Source organism: Rhinatrema bivittatum, chromosome 8 (assembly GCF_901001135.1).
Source record: "Rhinatrema bivittatum chromosome 8, aRhiBiv1.1, whole genome shotgun sequence".
Taxonomy (NCBI): Eukaryota; Metazoa; Chordata; class Amphibia; order Gymnophiona; family Rhinatrematidae; genus Rhinatrema; species Rhinatrema bivittatum.
In genome coordinates, this window is record NC_042622.1 from 265,827,223 (window position 1) to 265,848,018 (window position 20,796).

The 20,796-nt window shown below is 49.8% G+C and overlaps 1 protein-coding gene across 8 annotated transcripts in view; it reads right to left on the reverse strand.

The window, feature by feature from the left end:
- The window catches only part of LOC115098359 (excitatory amino acid transporter 1-like), a 142,571-nt gene that overhangs the window by 84,944 nt on the left and 36,831 nt on the right, over positions 1–20,796 (reverse strand). For 4 of the 8 annotated variants that reach the window (XR_003858476.1, XM_029614903.1, XM_029614905.1 and 1 more), the window contains exon 2: positions 9,446–9,685. The exons of 2 other annotated variants lie outside the window; for them this stretch is intronic. The gene's annotated coding sequence lies outside the window, so the exon portion shown is untranslated. Of the gene's footprint in view, positions 1–9,445; positions 9,686–15,388; positions 15,503–20,796 lie in introns of those variants that run through there. 2 more of the 8 variants (XM_029614904.1, XM_029614907.1) reach the window with 2 other exon arrangements.

Consider the following 20,796-nt stretch of genomic DNA (forward strand, 5'->3'; position numbering starts at 1 on the left):
CCAGTGTTACAACTGCACACCCAGACACCTCCCAAGCTAGGCCTAGTTTTACTGGCCTTGGCACAAGCTTTATACAGCTCTCCGTGTGATGAGAAACTGTTACAGTATTACTGGGAAACATTTGTCCGTTTTTGCATGAGAACAGTCTAAGGTTGTGTGTTGGGGAACAGTATAGTGATAGGAGTATACTACCATCCACCTGGCCAAGATGGTGAGACTGACCGTGAAATGCTAAGAGAAATTAGGGAAGCTAACCAAATTGGTAGTGCAGTAATAATGGGAGATTTCAATTACTCCAATATTGACTGGGTAAATGTATCATCGAGACATGCTAGAGAGATAAAGTTCCTGGATGGAATAAATGACAGTTTTATGGAGCAATTGGTTCAGGAACCAGCGAGAAAGAGAGAGAGCAATTTTAGATCTAGTTCTTGGTGGAGTACAGGATTTGGTGAGAGAGGTAATGGTGGTGGGGTCGCTTGGCAATAGTGATCATAATATGATCAAATTTGAATTAATGACTGGAAGGGGGACAGTAAGTAAACCAGTAAACCTATGGCTCTAGCATTAAGCTTTCAAAAGGGAAACTTTGATAAAATGAGAAAAATAGTTTTAAAAACTGAAAGGTGCAGCTACAAAGGTAAAAAATGTGCAACAGGCATGGGCATTGTTAAAAACTACCACCCTAGAAGCACAGTCCAGATGTATTCCATACATTAAGAAAAGTGGAAGGAAGGCAAAACGATTACCAGCATGGTTGAAAGGTGAGATGAAAGAGGCTATTTTTAGCCAAAAGATCTTCATTTAAAATTTGGAAGAAGGATCCAACAGAAGAAAATAGGATAAAGCATAAGCACTGGCAAATTAAATGTTAGACATTGATAAGATAGGCTAAGAGAGAATGTGAAAAGAAGTTGGCCGAAGAGGCAAAAACTCGTTATAAAAATGTTTTAAAATATATCCGAAGTAGAAAGCTTGCAAGGGAGTTGGTTGGACCGTTAGATGATCGAGGGGTTAAAGGGGCACTTAGAGAAGATAAGGCCATCACGGAAAGCTTAAACAATTTCTTTGCTTCAGTGTTTACTGAAGATGATGTTGGGGAGATACCCATTCAGGAGACGGTTTTCAAGGGTGACAATTCAGATGAACTGAACCAAATCACAGTGAAGCTGGAAGATGTGGTAGGCCAGATTGACAAACTGAAAAGTAGTAAATCACCTGGACCAGATGGTATACACCCCAGAGTTCTGAAAGAACTAAAAGATGAAATTTCAGACCTATTAAACAAATCAAAGAAAATTCTTTTTCACTCAGCGCATAGTTAAGCTCTGGAAGTCATTGCCAGAAGATGTGTTTACAGCAGTTAGTGTAACTGGATTTAAAAAAGGTTTGGATAATTTCCAGAGGAAAAATCCATAAACTGCTATTATTAATTAATAAGCAATATTAGCTTGGAATCTATTTAATGTTTGGGTACTTGCCAGGTTCTTATGGCCTGGATTGGCCACTGTTGGAAACAGGATGCTGGGCTTGATGGACCCTTGGTCTGACCCAGTATGGCATGTTCTTATGCATTGGATCCCAGTTAAATCCATTTCCTTTTTGGGTGGTGCCAAATACAGTATCCAGTATGTACAATAATATTATTCAGACAGTAAGTAAATCATTGTTAGAGGGTAGGGTATAGGTAGTGGTGCAACCTATAATCAAAGATGTTAATAAATCAAGCTCAGATTTAACAAATCTTCACCCAATTTCATATTTATCTACTTTGAGTAAGATTTTAGAAAAATGGGTATTTTACAACTGGATCAGTCTTTAGTTGAGAATGCAATATTAGACGGTTACTAACAGGCAGTTAGAAAAAAACTGAGGAAAAGAAACTTTATTGGCCTCTCTGTTAGATGACTCACATCATGAGTTAGAGGAAGGGCATAAATTGTTATTGATCCAAGGAGATACTGCAGCAGCATTTGATTCTGTGGATTATTCTATTTTGTTATCTCGTTTACAGGCATTGCTTCCTCTGTTTTGCTGTGGTTTATTTCATTCATAGCTGATAGGAGGCAGCAAATTATAACTGATATTACATGTTCTTCTGGGCGGCTTTTACAATCAAGGATCCCGCAAGGGGTTCTCCTAAGCCAGAATACTTTCCTACATTTATCTGCAACCTATAGGCTGCCTTTTTCAGCCTTTAGGAGTGGCCTACCAAAGTTTTGCTGATTTGCAATTTTCTTTGAAACTTAACGAGGATGGCCGTTTGCCAGGATAGCAGTTTAATAATATATGCAATGAGGCCATCCAGGAATGGTTGGCTAAATCTAAACTTCTGTTAAATATTAGTAAAACAGTAATACTTGTAATAAGTAAACAAGATTCGGGTTCGAATGCTGGCACAATTCATTTTTCAAGATCATGTGCTTCCTACTGGTTCAGCTGCTCGCAGTTTGGGTGGACTTTTAGATGCAGGTTTAACCATGAAACCACACGCTGCAGAGGTTGCTCGATCAGCATTGTTTAAACTTTTTTTTTTTTTTTTTAATAATTTTGATTCAGCAAAATGCATATCACACCTCGAAAAACCATAATATACGAACACGTTCGATAAACAATGGGGAGAGATTGCACTCCCAATAAACAGCTTGAGCCATGGCATCCAGCAATAAGTGATGAGCAGTAAGGCCAAAAAATAGTAAAGCACTTTTGCCTTTTATTTCAGAATTTAACCTCCCCCTCGCATGCCATATCCAGCCCCAACCTTTCACAAACCCACTATCCCCACTGATAATCCTCCCACATCCAATATACACACAAGGAGAGGTTTCTTCAACCCAGTTGGAAGGTAAAGTAAAAACTCGTCATATCTCTATCTAGGCCTCTGATACCTTCCGATCAGCATATTTTACTTCTATTTGCTTCAACGGCATATAGGCAGGCATTCTACGGCGTTATGGTGGGCACGCTTCCCTCCGTCCATTTAAGCAACACACATTTTCGTGCCACGAGCAAGGCCATGGCAAGAAAACATTCGACCCCCCCGTTCTCAATGTCCCCGACCTGCGAGAGGGCTGCCCAAAAGCAGCGTTGCACCTCGCTGCAGAAGCAACCCCTCCCAGCACACTGACCAATTTCTTTAATAACCTGATCCCAAAAGGGGGTGTTTTACAGTAATATAAAAGCCTGTGAGCCATGGTGCCATTTTCCTTCCTCACACCTAATGCATAGAGAAGGATCTGCTAATTTCATATATCAAAGACCAAAGATTATCCAGGTAACCATCGTGCGAGATCTTGAACTGGGTTTCACACAGCATCACATCAATATGCAGTCTGTGTAGGAACCTGTAGCAATCCTTCAACATATCCTGCAAAATATCAATATGCAGCTCGCTGGACCACAACGCGCACAATCGCTGAAGTCCCTCCTGATGGTTGTTCATGCTTACAAATTCCATACAAACTGAGAAAAAGACATTTCTGACTCGCCCGCTCTTTGTAATTCAGAAAAAAAATTTGCTTTCATACTTAACACAGAAACATAGAAATGACGGCAGAAAAGGCCCAAATGGCCCATCCAGCCTGCCCAGTATCTGCTGTGCCGTGCAGGTTACCCCCACACTTATCAGTTTCCCAGACCGTAAAAGTCGAGGCCCTCGGTTGCTGTCTGAGTCCAATTCCCCGTTAACTCTTGCCACTGAAGCAAAGAGCAATATTGGAGTTGCATCCACATGCACTCTTTCCTTCATGGCCATCCTCTAGCGATTCACAGTGCCCCTTTGAAACTTTTCATTGTTTTTGTCTTCTCCGCCTTGTCCGGAAGGTCATTCCAGGCCTCCACCACCCTCTCCGCGAAGAAATATTTCCTGACGTTGGCTCTGAGTCTTCCACCCTGGAGTTTCATATCATGACCTCTAGTTCTGCTGATTTCTTTCCAACGGAAAAGGTTTGTCGGTTGTGCATCCTTAAAACCTTTCATGCATCTGAAGGTCTGTATCATTTCGGTGATTCCAGATAATGGCATGCTTGTAAAAATGCAAAACAAAAAGGGGGAACCGGACATATCAAGGACTGAAACGTCTTACACTTCGATACATCCTCCTCAATAAGGGGCCCCACCATTCGGCAGCTCATCTGCGCCCAGTGACATAAAGTGCGCATGTACTCCGTACCGGGAGGGAAGAAAAAAACTCCCCAAAAAGAGGCATTAGAAAAGAGGCTGTACTTTCCCTGCCCATCCCCCCTCCAGTGTTGAAACCAGCGCCAAGCCAGAACAACTGACCACAAGAATACATTCTTCTTTGCCAATCTTGTAAGTCCTACCATTGCTGTTATGGAGCAAAAAACAGGGGCGCCCAGGGAGCTGACATGGCCGGTTGACATTTCTGGTTCACCGAATTGAAATCTTCCAGGGAGGCGTTTCCCCAGAAAGCGCAGCTGAGATGCTGCATGATATAATTTCAGATTCAGAACCTCTAGGCCCCCGTGTTCTTTACTACACATGAAATTATGATATGCCAGCCTAGCCCATCTTCCTCGCCAAATAAACTTAATAAACAAGGAGAGCCAACATGGAAGTAAGGCAGAAGTAAGGCAGATGTGCCTTACTATTTTTAGTAAGGCACATCTGCCCATAAAGGAAACTGGTAGCTCCAGGATTAAAGCCACTATTTCAATAATATTCAAAGCATAAAACTTCTAGAGAGGTCCTGCGGAACCCAGACCCCCAAATTTTTGATCCTATCTTCCATGCACTTAAAGGGAAATGTTCCTGACCGGCTCTGCCTAAGGATAGGGTCCAGGGCTAGGGCTTCCGATTTATCACAATTCATTTTTAATCCCGCAAAGGAGTCACACTTCGAAAACAAACTCCTGCATTCTGGTGCATTGCCTCTAGGAGGCTGCCCACAAATAAAATATCATCTGCGAATCGTGTGATTTTTCACCTCTCTGAAGCCCAACCCTAATCCCTTGAAATGACTCGTCCTGCTACTGTTTCCTTTCCTTCACAAATAATCAAGGACAAAGAAGGCAATCCTGCCTAACAGCCCGACCAAAAGAAAAACTGCCAGAGACAGAGCCATTTATAAGCAGATGGGCAGCTGGATTACTGTACAAGGTTTGCATCCATTCAATAATAGTCCCCTGAAATCCATCACTTTCTAAGGTCCAAAATAAATACTCCCTTTTCTGCGTCAAGGTTTAAAATAGGAGCTTGACTGCTGTTACCCCGAGATAAGGCTGCCAGCAACCTACAAACATTTTGCACCCCATGTCTGCCCTGAACAAAGCCCGTCTCATCCTGCACAACATTCATAAGGGCAGCCAATGTCGAAGCAAAGAGCTTCAAATTGACATTTATCAGTGAAGTTGCCCTATAGGATTTATCATCCAAGAGGTGGGCTTTTACCCTTTTTTGGTAAAACTATAATTAAATATTGGTTCATTACTGGAGAGAGCGTTCCCGTTAGCAAAATGGAGTTATAGAATTTCGCCATGGGAGGCAGAAGGCCAAAGTGCGAGATTTTATAGTCTTCGGACCCTAGGCCATCAAAGCTTGATGCTTTTCCCAGTTTTAACTTTTAATAGCTGCCCGTGCCTCCACATCCCCAACTGGTGCATTAGAGCAGCCAACCGCTACTTTTTAGACTCAGACTCTAGAGGCAGAGGTTCCGCTAACAGATTTAGGATTTTACCGCCCCTAGACACGGTTGGTGCTGTGCCCGCCACCTCGTCCCATCCCTCTCTAGTCCTGTACAGAGTTTGAAGGGAGGGGTTGTACTATTTAGCAGAGCAGAGCAGCTTTTCTTTGCTACGTGCGATCTGCTCCAGCCTCACCCCCTCCCCTGCTGCTTTCTGCACTGCTCGGGAGAGGAGGGGCTGGAGCACGACGCAGGGGGGCGGTACGCCGCTGAGTAGGATTCAGCAAAATCTGAGCGGCATTAAATCTTCGGCTAGCCTGCCGCACCCCCAGATTCTTGCCACCATAGGCAAATCCCCGCCCGACAGCAGCCAGGGGGTGTTCTGCTCCAGCCCCTCCCCTCCAGGCAGCCTGCACAGAAGAGGAGGCAAAGGGGGTGGAAGATACCTAAGTGTAAATAAATAAAGATGGTAAGAGAAAGATGGGGAACCTGGAGTAGACAGAGCGGTTCTCTTGGGAGGGGATATGGGGGGGGCAAGAGTGAATGAGGAGAAGGTGCTATGGAGCGTGAGTGAGAGGACAGGATGGGGGGGGGGGGGCAGGCTGTGGGTGAGGTCTTCAGAGGGTGGCGGGGACTGGAAGGGGTGCGGTCTGGGGAGGAACAGAGTCCTGCTCTCATCCTTCCCGCCCCCCCCCCCCCCCGCAGGCTGCATTTCTGAATTCCAAACTCTACGTCCCTGCCCCCTGCTGTCCAAGCGCTGCTGAGGAGAGCGGGCACTGCACACCAGCACGGCTCGGTCCCCAAAGAAGAGGGACGCCGGCTGACGCCAGCTCGAGGAGGAGACCACCTGTGCTTTCCCCGCCAAGAAGGGGAGAAGAATCGTTCTTCCAAGAAGGGGGGGGGGGCTTGAGGAACTGGAGGGCGAGACCACGGGGGAACGGAGGAGAAGGGTCGCCGGGGCTGAAGAGGAGGTCAGAGAGAAAGGGCCCCCAGGCGCAGACCGTGCCGGGGATCAGCTGCCCTTCGCCCAGCACCGAGCACCGACGGAGGGGTCACTGGCGGGAGGAGGAAGGAAGGGCCCGTCCTCGTACGTGTGCACGAGTTTGGGAGAGACAGCTCACATCGGGTCCTGGCCTTGCCACCGCGAACTCCACAGCTACGCTTCCTTCTTCTTTATAAATGAAGTTGTACCATGGAGAATAAGCACAGTTGAGAAAGTTCCATTTTTGGTCTACGAATCATACAAATTAAGCCGCTGTGCTACGGGAGAGGGGCGCAGAGAGAGCCTGGGAGGTAACAGGGACCCGGGAGAGCGGCGTCAGCGTCTGGAGATAGGGGATAAGCGAGGTGCAGAGCTGGGGACATAGGGGACCTCATCTGGTGATACAGTACAGGGGCAGAGCTGGGCAGAGGGACAGGAGGGGAATTCCTCCGGGGCAATTACTGTGCGGGACTGAGGGCAAGTGTAAATACTACACGAAACGGTTAATTCTCCCTTTTTCCCCCTCCAGTTCCTTGGTCTTTGTACCTTGTCTTACACCGAGCAACAAACGGTTTGTGTTTATGAATTACAGACAGGGACTCTCTTATAGTCCCCCAGTCATTTTTTTTTTCCCCACTGATTTTGTTCCTGTTTATTTTGCTCTCATAAACCCGCATAAATTCCAAGGGAAAATAAAATAAAACCCGAAAACAAAGCGTATCTGAGTCCCCATTCTTCCTGTGTTTGTTAACAGATGTATCAGACTGGACTCTACACGGGGGGAGTGCATGGCTCAGTTTCTTAAACATAACCTACTTTACATGCACCTGAAACATTTTCATTTCCTTTTTCTTTCTTTTTTTTTGTTTTATTTCTACAAAATGAAAGACCCCCCCCCTTCCACCTGCTTTAAAAAAAAACAACCGTCCCTCCCAGCCCCCAGAAACCCTCCAATTCTCCCCACCCCTCCCCCCTTCACCACAGTTCTTTAACCCATCAGGGGTCAGTAAATGTTCTGGGGGCAGAAGCAACTCCCCAATCATTCCCGTCCCCCGGCTCCGGCTTTTCAAAATGGCTGCCGGTCAGCCCCGAGGCCAGCACCATCCTGCACTGTGGCAGGCCTTGGTTAGTTCTCCTTCACACGTTTGCAGGCCCAAGCATCGTATTTCATCGTACTCTGTACAGTACTGTGCGCATCTGGGGTGCGCCACACAAATTCTGCTGAGAAATCACGATTCGGGATCTCGAGGAGGGGATTCTCAACAGGTGTGGCCGGGACCCGCTGGGGTGTCACAACGGTTCTGGGGAGGTGTGGGACAGCACCAGCAGGGGGGCTGGCTCTCTCTCCCCCCCCCCCCTCAGCCTGACAGGAGAGGCTCCTGTTGCTTCCTTCTGCTCTTTCTGGCCCGGTGCAAGGCTATTTCCTCCTTCGCCCAGGTCGGAGGGAGACGCTGCCAGCTCCTGCTCTTCCGGGCCCGACGGGGCGCCATCTTTTCCCGCTGGGCCTGGAAGCGATGCTGCTGGTGCTTTCATCGCTCGTGGTGGGGGGGGGGAGAGAAAGGAGGTTGGGAACGCTGGGCAGAGAGAGGTGGGAATGTGGGGGTCAGGCTAGCTGGGCAGGGAGGGGGGGGGAAGGGGATAGGGAGAGTTGAGCAGAAGCACAGGGAGGAGGATGGGGTGAGGGTGGTGTCAGGAATGCTGGGCAGGGGGTGTGAGTGTGAGTGGATGACTGAAAGGGAGTAATTGGGAGAAGGGAAGGCTGATGGAGGAGGGTGACAGGGAGCAAGAGCCGTAATCTGTCAGTTTGGGGAATGTGAGTATTTTCTTAGTGCAGGAGGAGATGTATTTCTGTTTCTAGCGCTCCAGTGTTGCACTGCATGCAGTGTGGCTTTTTGAGGCTTCCATTCCAGTTTTTGCCTCCACATTTGTAATTTGTGGTCTCTTCTTCTGCATTTGGTGAAGGTCGGTTCTGTGTGTGTGTGCGAGATCGAGGAGAGGTATTTCACTCACATGTCGGCATTTGGGTTTTCTCGATAGGCCGTGCACTGGGTGCTGCACTGCTGCCTTTTCGTAGGTAGGGGCTATTGTTGTTTCAGCCCTGGCGTTAGTGCCGCTGTGGTGTGGCAGGTTTGCCTCACATGTGCTGAGTGGGTTGGGTTTTTTTTGCAGGTTTTATATTTTACAGCCCGCCTGGTAGCAGAGGGAGTGTGTGTTGCTGTTACTGAAACGATAGCAGAATATCTTTTGGTACGGGTGAGAAAATGTCCTGTTTATGCTCTGCGCCCATTGCTGGGTGTCGGGGAGGTGTCCTGTGGATGATTTTAGCTCCGTGATGATCGTGTTTGTCACATCTGCGAGCATCATCCGTGCCAGGGCAGAATAAAGCTCGAGCACCACCGATCCAGAGGAAGACGGGAGAAACACCGAACAGGGAGGAAAACATTAACCCCCGTCCCCGAAGTGGAACCAGCGTCCCCCCCGACACCCAGAACCTATTCCACGTCCCTCTGTCTGTGCTTCCCTCCCCAAGACGTGGTCAAAGCTTTCGGCTCCGCTGCCCTTCCTGAACAGAAGCACAAAACCGCCCTTCCTCCGAGCGCCTCGGATATTAAATGTTTGCCTCCTTTCCTCTCCGGGAAGCTCTCTCGCAAAGCTGGATAACAGGTGCCTGTTCCCAGATTTGGGATTTCCCACGATCTCCACGCACTCCTCGCTCTCTTCCCCCCCTCCACCCCTCCTCCTTTTTTTCATGCCAGCGATTTTCGTTCAAAGAAAAAAGAGGACGAACGTGAGAGAAGACGTTTAAGAAACCGGCGATTTACCTTGAATGAGATGAGGCGGCGAGGAGCGAGGGTCCAGAGTCCGGCGGGGGAGCTGAAGGATTTTCCGCACCAGTAAATCTGGCCCCCCCCCTCCCCTTCCCCCAGACGTCCTGTTTCTGCTGTCGCCGTCTCCTTTGTCCTCCCACGATGGCAGAGAGACCCCTGAGCGTTGCTTTCTAAAGGGGGCTTGCTGTGCTCTGAAATTCCCGGCGCTCCGGCTCGCTCCGCTCCCCGTCCGCCCTGGGTAGAAGAGGGGATGTAAAAGCAGAGTGAGTATCTGGAGGCGCCTGCCAGGGAAAGCAGGAGGCGGCTGGTGGGGAGGTTTTTGACTCATGGTGGGAGAGCCGAGCGCTCGTGGAGGGCACGCTCTGGGCGGGCCCCGCCTGGGAATCAGAAGCCTCACTGGGTTGCCCTCGTATCCCCTCTGCCAGTAGAGAAATCAAGCCCCCCAAAAAAACGTGGGATGCTATGGGCCCGGCGGCCTGGGCTGCAGAGCACCTGCTCCCCTCCAGGGGCCGCAACCCCCCCTTCTCCCCGGCATCCTATTTATTTAGGGAGACGGCACAAAGCTGAAAGGGAACTACCCTGCCCCGCAAAAGCACTGAAATGTCCCGCTCAAAGCCCAGCAAGCCGTTCAGTATCAAGTTCCTGATTAGTTCTTAGAATTTCTTTTTGATAAAAAGGCTAAGAATCTGCAGAGGCCTGCGATTAACCTACGATTACGCCACCCACACACGTAAACCGCCCGCTGGCCCGGCCGCATCGCCGCTACCACAGGTGGAAACTCCCCAGGAAAACCCCCTAATTCAGGCCTTCTGAGACGTCAGGTGCCACTCAGCCTGCCTCCCACCATCTTCCCCTGATTACGTCCTGCACCCAACACCTCCCCCAGTTCTGCAGCCTCCCACCCAGGACTCTTCCCTGCTTCTGCTCCGCGGCTCCTGGTTCTGCGGCCTCCCACCCAGGACTCTTCCCTGCTTCTGCTCCGCGGCTCCTGGTTCTGTGGCCTCCCACCCAGGACTCTTCCCTGCTTCTGCTCCGCGGCTCCTGGTTCTGCGGCCTCCCACCCAGGACTCTTCCCTGCTTCTGCTCTGCAAGCTCCTGGTTCTGCGGCCTCCCACCCAGGACTCTTCCCTGCTTCTGCTCCGCGGCTCCTGGTTCTGCGGCCTCCCACCCAGGACTCTTCCCTGCTTCTGCTCTGCAACTCCCCCCCTGTGTGTTTCTGCTTCTCCAGTGCATAACTGCCTCCCCTCACACTTCACCCCCCCCCCCCCCCCCCGGTTCTAGGGGTGGCCCATCTCCTGCTTTCTATAGAATAATCCTGTTTTCTCAAAGAGATTTTCCTAGCTCCTCAACCGACAATTGTCCTGCTTTTCAATTTGACCAGAAAAAAAAAACCAAAAGGAGCAAAAGCGTCACCACCCAGAGCTACCAAAAAAGACAGTGACCAAAACCACTATAGCAGCAGGGGCCTACTCCAATCCTCAAGAGCCACAATTGGGCTGGTTTTCAGGATACCCACAATAAATATGCATGCGATTGATTTGCATGCCCCGCCCCATTGTATGCAAATCTATCTCATGCATATTCATTGTGGATATCCTGTGAACCTAGCCTGTTAGTGGCTTTTCAGGACCGGAATTGGCCATCCCCGCACTATAAAGAAATGTGGAGTCTTTAGAGAACGTGCACAGCTCTCCAAATATGAAATATAAGCGGGCATCAAAATGGAAAGTAGCTGCAAAGCTTACTCCAGACCCAGTGGCCTACTAAGGGGGGGGGGGGGGGAGAAGAGGTGCAGTGTCCCCGAGGTGACAGCCAGGACAGGGGTGCCAGCCGGGAAGTTGGCGGCCGCGAGCGGAGCCCACGCCCCCACTCATGGCAGAAGAAGAGGGAGGCTGCCGGGCCACGAGTGGTGGAAGCAGGGCCGGTGGATGCACTATTGCCACCGCCTACGGTGCCACAGGTCTGGGGCTGGAAACCGCATGACCGTTTCTCCTTCCCATCCGCACGGCCGGGAAGAAGGAAAGGCCATGGCAGTCACGGCCCGAAGCAGAGGCGGGAAGATCAGCGCATGTCCGGGTCACTGCAGGAAGAGGCAGCATCGGCGTTCGAGTGCAGGTGGAGCAGCAACAGCACTGCCCCCCCCTCCCTCCTCCACTGCGAGTGCAGGAAGCAGAGCCGCACCAGGGCCCACACAGCCTCGAGAACAATGAGGCGAGCCAGTCTGTCACGTGGGGGCTAAAGGAGGAAGCTGCTGCTGAGCTTCCGATGGGGAGAGGGGTGGGAAGTGAGAGAGAGTGCGTTTGTGGTGTGCGTGTATGGGAGTGAGTGTGAGTGTGTATGAGAGAGGCAGCCTGCGTGAAGGGTTGTGTATATGCTAGAGAGAGAGAAATGGAGGGAGCATGGGTGCAGGGGTGCGTGAAAATGTGCACAACAGAGAGAGGGGAACAAGAGATCACTGGGGGGGGGAGAAGAGAGAGAGAGTGCGTTTGTGTGTGTGTGTGTAAGGGAGTGAGTGTGAGTGTGTATGAGAGAGGGAGCCTGCGTGAAGGGTTGTGTATATGCTAGAGAGAGAGAAATGGAGGGAGCATGGGTGCAGGGGTGCGTGAAAATGTGCGCAAGAGATAGAGGGGAACAAGAGATCACTGGTGGGGGAGAAGTGAGAGAGAGTGCGTTTGTGTGTGTGCGTGTATAGGAGTGAGTGTGAGTGTTTGTGTGTGAGAGAGGGAGCCTGCGTGAAGGGTTGTGTATAAGCGAGAGAGAGAGAGAGAAACTGAGGGAGCCTGGGTGCAGGGGTGCGTGAAAATGTGCACAACAGAGAGAGGGGAACAAGAGATCACGGGGGGGGGGGGAGAAGAGAGAGTGCGTGCGTTTGTGTGTGTGCGTGTAGGGGAGTGAGTGTGAGTGTGTATGAGAGAGGGAGCCTGCGTGAAGGGTTGTGTATAGGCGAGAGAGAGAGAAACTGAGGGAGCCTGGGTGCAGGGGTGCGTGAAAATGTGCGAGAGAGAGGGGAACAAGAGATCACTGGGGGGGGGAGACGTGAACCTAGGAGGGGATGCCAAAAGAAATATGTGCCCCGGGTGCCAAATCCTTCAGGTACGCCACAGTCAGGACCACACCAATCATTTATTCCAAAAAAAAAATGCATGGAAAAACAATTTAGAGATGTAGTGGCAATGCCGGTTCTATTGAGAAGTCAAAAGATATCCCCTAGGAAAGCCCCAACATCATTGAACTGGCTCTGCCTGCGTCAGGGGAAAAAAGAATAAAGACGTTAACAAGTCACTGTTCGGGAAGCCCCTGCTTCTTGCACTGTTATGGCTCTGGGACTGAGTCTGGCCACCATCGCGCCCTCTCACTTGGGGCAGAGCCAACTGCTGTTGCTGCTCCATCTCTAGATTGCTTTTACGTGCATTTTTTTGAAAAAAAATAACGGGGCACCGGGGTAAATGATTGGTGTGGCGAGGAAGTAGCCTTGCACCTATCTCCCACTTTGTCTGGTACGAGGTTAAACCCTCGCGCCTCCTTGCTAGCACGACCCCCTAATTTGCATATTGCGTGGCGCCCCCTCCCCCTTGCAGGTGCTGAAAAGTCAGCGCCCACTTTCCCCGAATAATATTGCATCGGCCCCCCTTATTCTGCAAAAGGCTACGTTTGAAAATAGAAGAAACGCCAAAGTAGACAAGTGAACAGATGCCTCTCTGAGTTACAGCTGCCTTCGTGGAAGGCACAAAGCGTTTAAACCTGAAAGAAGAGGCCTACAATTGTAACCAGAAAACCGCTCCTGGAGAACCACCCAGGATGCTCCAAGATAAGGATCCTGGGGTCCCGGGGAAGGAAGGGGGTCTAACATTTCATGTTTTATTATGTTAGCCAATCACAAGCCTGGAGGTGCTGCAAAGGCTGAGTTGAAGGATAAGAGGACGACTAATTTCCTGGGGAGCAGGGTATTAGCATCTGACTGCTTCCTTACTGCCTTTCCTGAGCACAGTGGGGCAGGGAAGGCTTGCACTGCTCTCATCCCCCCCCCCCCCGTTTCTATTTCTGACTTGTACCCGGCCTTTGTGGTCCAAAGAAGGACCGCCCAGCGTGGCTTACCCCAGGTCAAGCAAATGTAATTAAAAAAAATCAATACCAAAATTAAAAACATATAAAATGACATCAGCATTACAATAAGGCATATAAATGACACTAGAAACAGAATACATATAATAACCAAATGTAATTATTGAATTATCTGTTTGTTAGCTAAGGAAGTGCTAAAAGTCTGCAAGTCTGATTGAAATCCTGTACGGTTGTTGCAGCCCTCTGACTATGAACGCCTTGTACGGCTGGGTGTTATCAGCTGGCATCACACGTTACCAAGCTCGGTCAAGTAACTTCACAAGGACTGACAGCACAATGCACACACCGCCAGTCAGTGAATGAAGAATAACCCACACACACACGGGGCCAGGTGTCACTGAGGTTCATGCTGCAGGATCTGGGCACGTCACAGCAGTGCATGATAAAGTCTATTAACAGGAGCTTCTGCCGTAAAATGAAACAAATATCCATTTATTATATCGTAAATGTTTATGCAGGCAAGGTGCCAGAGTCCTTTTTCTAAATGCAGGAACTTGGCAGTGGAAGCGAAGCAGAATAACTTGGGGGGGGGGGGGGGTGTGGATGAACCTGGACCTTGCAAAGACTTGTTCTGAATGCTATGATGCAAAAGTGCCCTAGACACCTCTTAAAGCAGGGGTGGGAATCCCATCTGCAGGACGGTCATTAGCAAACGTTGGCCTGGATTCACCGTTCTAATGCAGGACGGTGAATCCAGCGAAAAGAAAGCCGGCAGCCATCGCACCACCGCGGTGTTACCGCTGCCGGCTTTCGCACCCAATAGCGCCCGCCGTGAAAGGTAACGGTGCTTACCTTATCGCCACCAGCGAAGATACCGCCGCACCCGCCTCCCCGCCCCTGGCAAGCTATCCCATGCGAAAAGGGACTTTTTTTGTGAGCGATGGCCTCTTATCGCTGTGCGATACCGATAGAAAATGACCCCCTCTTTGACTCCCTCCTCCCAAATTCCTGCGTATTTGCCAAAAAGTGAAACAGCCCACTTTCACTATAGGTCACTACAGCCCCTGTTCAGGATTTCTCATGGCCTAGAAATGACTTTTATATACTTGGAAGAGCCCTGCACCCATCACACATGCAGAACACGGTCCAGGCCAGGTATATTGTGCGTGCATTTTGTGCCGGCGGCGGGAGAAAATGGATGTTTGCGTTGAGCGTCCGTTTTCCCAACACCCAGTTACAGTCCCACCTCTCCCAGGCACCCCTTGCCGAGGAGGCGCTAGGAATGCGCAGTTTCCCCCCCTAGCGCCTCCTTTTTTTGACCTGGCAGCTAATTGCATTGCGCTCCCAGAAGAGGTGGATGGGCGCGCATTAGAAAAAAAGATGCTCAATTTTTGGCGCCCGTTTTTAGCGCGCCCATATTGCATCGGCCTGCCAGTTGGAGGGAAAGAGCGCTCCCCCGCACTGTGTTGAGGACACTGATTGAGGGGAAATGCCCCCCCCCCCTAGCACCGTGGTGGTTCAGAACATCTAAGCTAAGCCGAAGAAGAGAGAGAGCGAGACTGAAGGCGAGAGAATAAGGAGAAAAGGTGGAGATGGGGGGGGAAAGGCTGAGCTGTGGAGGTGGAGAAAGAGTGACAGACAGGTGCAGAGGGGCGCAAGAGGGAGGTAGGGGGAAGACATTGGGAGAGCCCAAGAGGAGGAAACCGCGTCCTTTACGTTTCCTATTTAAACCTCTGCATATCGCACCCAACTTGCCCTCGAGACCCATGCATTACAAGTAGATTAAGGAGGAAAAAAAAAATATGCATGGGAAATTGCTTGTGCAAAATCAGGACAAGAAAGGTGACGCTAAAGTAGTCCTACGGATCTTATTACCTTACGCTCCAGTCAGTGCCCCGTCTCTTACTCGCCGAGTGCCAGCGAGCTCCGGGGAGTGGCCTCCCTCTGCATAGCGCGCCCTCCCCCCTCTCTCCTCCTATTACACACGGCCCTGGCCGGGCAGGAAGGGGGTGGGAGCTGCCTGCACACCAGAAGCCGGGGGGGGCTGAGTTTGGCATTCATAGGCGGGGAGAGGCCACTGCTACTTCTGCATTTCACAGCAGTAAAGTCGTTCTTCAATGATAAATAAAACCGCAGAGATTCCAGCGGCCGAGCCTCCCCGCCAGAGGGCGCTGCTGAGGAAGCACAGAGCGGGCCGAAGAGAGAGGCGGGACCCCCGGCACGTGATCCGGGAGATGGGGGACCAAGGAGCCCTTCCCCCCCCTCCGGGCTGCCAGGGCTCTGCTGGTGGCCGAGGAGGAGGGGAGCGGGCAGGGCTGCGGGGGGGCGCTGCTAGCGCGTTTGTTTGTTTATTTATTTATTTACATGATAATGCCCCAGGCGGATACGTGGGAAGGAAGGCGGCCGGGGGGGGGGAGGGGGGTACTGGGAGCTGAGTCAGAAAGGAGGAGGAGAGGCTAAGACGCTTCCGTGCTGATGGGGGGAAGACAGGCAAGGACGTGAAGGGGGTGCTAACGGGTGGAGAGGGTCACTAACCGGGGTGGGGGAGAGGGAAATGGTACCCAGGCCCCCAAAGCATCTAAAATACACTGATTTATTTATTTTTTAATCATAGATGGGGGTGGGCACCAGGTGAGCTTCCTATGGCTCATACTATCCATTTATTTATTTATTTATTTATTTAAAAGTTTTTATATACCGCGCCAACGGATAATATTATGTGCACCGTCTAGGCGGTGCACATAATAAAAACATACCTAATTTCATAACAATACAACAAGAATCATCTGCACCACAAGCTAGAGTCCATGTCCTGAGTTTCAGCCCAAATTGCCTTCACAACAACCAACACTGGCCTGCAAAATTAATTCACGGGCACTGTAAATCACGGACCCGCTGGGATATTCCGCGCTCCAGAAGTCGTGTCTCCCCCCCCCCCCCCCCCCCTTGCATTGCCAACATAAGCTGCTTAGGGTGGCATGGGGGAGATAAATCGACTCCAGCCCCCCCCCCCCCCCCTTCAGTGCCTGATGATGATTATTATTATTTTTCCTGTCTCCAGTTTCACAAGACTTAGTAGCCGGGGCATTTCAGAACCCCAGAGCTGGGGCAAGGCTTGTTGAACTTGTAAGCTCGAGGGGGCAGGGACTTATCTCTGAGTCCCCCGTGCAGGGCTGCCTGTGTCTTGCAGCCCGGGAGAAATGTTTAGCAGTAGCAGTGTGGGGAAAGCTTGTGGCAAGTGTCCACCTCAGGAGGGAAGTAGTGAGGGGGGCGGCCCACCCAACACAGGACTTTTTATACGCTTCATTTCTGAATGAGCCAGAATACTAACAAAAAAAGATCATTCCACAATGTAACATTACTGAAAAGTTCACTATTTTCTTTTCATTTTTGTCTTATTCTGGAGGAGATCTTAAGTGTTAAACGTTTGTTGAAAGCTTCTCCACTCCTGCTTAACAGACCCAAACCATGGGAAAACCATACAAGAAACGCCAGAGACCCTGCCCCAGAGAGAGGCAAGAGACACAGAAACCCTTGCAGACCAGCAGGCAACCAAAAAAAATGCTGAGCCTACCAGCCACATTAACATTGTTATAGTGCTGCGCGACCCACGCAGTGCTGTACAGACATACAAAAAGACAGTCCCTGCTTCATAGAGCTTACAGTGTAATAAGACAAATAGGGCAAGAGATTTGGGGTATTTTATTAAGCAAGACAATGGTTAAAAAGAAAAGAAAGTGAAAACTAAAAGCAGACAATCAGGCCTAAGATTTAAAAGGAAACCTAAGAGGTAGTCCCCATGTGACAAGTGTATGAAGTTACACCTTTGGTAACAACACTGCCATGTTTCCATGTGAAGTGTTTAGTGTACTTTATTCCACATATTTTTCACAAGTTAATTTGTGTTGCCCTAGGTAAGAACTATCTTGTGATTATTTTCCTCGCTTGAAACCCGTAGGGCTTTTTCTCGAGTGCCTCCTATTTCAGTGGCTCCCACAATATCGAATTTCAGAAAACCGTGGGCGTTCTCGTCCTGATCTTCATCCCAGCCCCATGCAGGTGTCTCGTCTCACGGATACCAGTAGCGCATTAACTTCAGCAAAAACAGCTGAAGAGCAGATCTTCATCCAATCCCCATGCGAGCATCACATTGATACACATAAAGTATGAATACAGCGTGGAAAACTGAACATTAGCACTCTGAAGAAGATTTCTAGAAATAAGCATTGTTGCCAGAATAACGCAAAAATCTTAAAGCTGCAATATCTTAAGCTCTCTCTCTCTCTATAAAGGTTTGTTGGTTGGTCACACTGTCATGTCTGTCTGTGGCCACCAGTTGGTGCCTTGAACAGTGAAGGTGCCCTGTGCAAAGACAATATGCTTTGCCTGTAAAACCCTGTCACACACACAGACACAGACTCCCACGTCTATACGCAGGCAGGCATGCAAAGACATAGACGTAGGCTCTCAAATACGCATATATACACAGACAAGCACAGACAGAGGCACGGGCACCTACATACAGGCTCCCCAAAAACACACACAGGCACAGGCGCCCACACACACAGACATATGCACAGGCAGGCATCAGCGCACCCACACAGGAAGGGCATAGGCAGACACACACATGCAGGCGCATGCTCACACACACACACACACACAGGCACATGCACGCATATGCGCCCCCCCACAGGAAGGCATAGGCAGACACACACATGCAGGCGCATGCTCCCACACACACACAGGCACATGCACAGGCAGGCATAAGCGCCCCCACACAGGAAGGCATAGGCAGACACACACATGCAGGCGCATGCTCCCACACTCACACAGGCACAAACGCGTACACACACACAACAGAGGCACACATACATAGGCTGCTATAGACCAGACACCCTGAGCAACACCAGGCACTTTTCACTATTGTGTGTGTGTGTGTATATGTGTAAAGGAAACTTGTAAAGAGATTAAAGAAAGTAGCAGAGTCAAGAAGCAGGCAAGTTTAGATTTTGAAAACATGCTCCCGGCTATATTGTGCTCTGTGCTCTTTAATCTAGCTCCAGGGAATGAGGAAACCATGGAATTTCCCATCTACAGGAAGTCCTTTATTCTCAGAAATTCCTTTTGGGAATGAATCATGTAAAGCCGCCTCAAGAATGGGGCTGCTATAGGAACATGCAACTTTCTACAGAGCCACTGCTCTCCGTGCCCAAGCACCTCAAACAGCCGCGCATCCGAGGGCGCCGAACCGGGTTGTTAAGCTTCTCCGGGCTCAGAAAGTCCCCATCCCTTTTTTTTTTTTCTGAGTGTGTGTGAGCCTTCCCATGCTAGCAGCATCCCCACTGCACAATTCTCTTCAGTCTCATTTCATCCACTTCAGCGAATGGTGGGGAGTTGGTTTCTCTCCTAATGCGTTTCTTCATTTCAAGATATCATCAGATAAAAAAAGGGAAGAGTCCTTTCAAAAAAGTGCCAACGATGTGGGCATAAAAATGTCCATTTTATTGATCTGCCCTCGCTTTGTTCATTTAGGACCGGGATAATGATTCTTCCCGTTGCGGCCCCTGTGGATGGATGTCCCCAAGGCTGCTCGCTTATAGAGAGCTCCGCTTAGAGAATGAGCGACCAAGCTCGTCAAAGCAGGCCCATAAAAAAGATAGCGAGAAATCATCTTCTGGACGGGTAAGCACGTTGGCTACTTTGGCATTAGAAAACCCAACAACGCAGTGGAGTCAAGAGTCTTCTGCATGAAAGCCTAAAAGCCAAAAGGAGCTAGTTCCGGAACACCAGCGCGGAAGATCACTTGCACCAGACAATCGGTTAAAATGCTCCCTGATGTAGAAACATTGACACCCAAAGACCCTCAGCATCTAAACTCACTACGGCCGATCATTGACTCTGAAAGTATGAACAGCTAACCGCGCAGAATTCTCCACATTACCAGCGCGAAAACAGCAGTGCTCATTTTTCACCGATGCCGAAACACTGGCGCCATTAGTTCCCCAGAGTCGAAAGATCATCGCAACGAATCAGCCACGCCATGACATAAGCAGGCGCGGTCACTTGAGCTCAAGCTCCAAAACCAGAGGATCCCATCAAAGATCCAGGAGCACGGTCTTCACTGTCCAGCACTTCTGCAGAAATACAAATTACTGGAAAGCATTTGAAAACGCCGAAGCACAACGCAGTCTTCAGGAAGTGTAACTTCACCACCTTTATTAAAGCCCGAAATTAGACCCACAAGATTTCAAAGAAGAGACGTTCCACCAAAAGAGCCAATTCAAGAAGGCCACACATTTGTCGAAAAGCTATGAGTGGACTTTCTCAGTAAGTACATGATCAGAACATCTAGAGATCAGGCTACAACAAAGCCGCCTGTTCTCGAAAAGTTATGGGAAATATCTGCAGTCAAGATAATCGCCTTCACGTTTTCAAAAGCCTGTCGAAAAACCAGAAGAGGATACCCAAAAGTCTGACCCTTCAGATAGATACAGATTGAGGGGAACTTTAAAACAAGTCCATATACGTGCCTATGTGGGCTCAAGCGCACATGCGTATGGTTTTTATATCACCCACGCAAGCGTGTGCACATTATATAAAATGTGCTTATTCATGCGTATGAGTGCTCCCAGGGCTTAATTTGTAGACGAAAAGGACATGGAATTGTGGAGCTGGGGTGGTGAAGGGGTTGGAGCGAAGCGATGGGGAGCAGCCGGGGGTGAGTTCTCTCCTACACACCCACGCACAGTCTCTCACACATATATATATATATGAACACACCCAACAGCAGCAGCAGAAGCAGTGGGGCTGACAGGCGGGCCCCTCGTGCCTCTTCATCCCTTCCCATCCTCTCTCCCGGCCTTTCAGTTGTGTCAGGAAATTGCACAAACGTCAAAGCCGCGGGGCTGCTCTCATTTCAAGCTAAGCAGCTCTTCTCTGCTTTCTCTGGGTCCTGGGGGGCCAGAACTGATCCTGCCACCACTGGCTCTGCTCCGTTTCTGCAGGGAGCAGGAACCGATTCACCCCCATCGGTTCTGTTCTGGATGTATTCTTGGTTGCTCTGCCGGAAGTTAAGCCCTGGGTAACAGACATAAAAAGGGGTTGAATTAGCACAAGGATTAAACTTGTGAGCTCTAGGGCTTCTCAAGGTCAGGGTTGAAGCCTTGACACCTGGCATTATTTCTCCTAAGTTTCAAACTTGGGTTAATTCAACCCCTTTTCGTGTCTGTTTTTTTGCTCTTCTGGGTCTGCTTCAGTATCTCTCTTTCTGTTGCTTGTAGAAG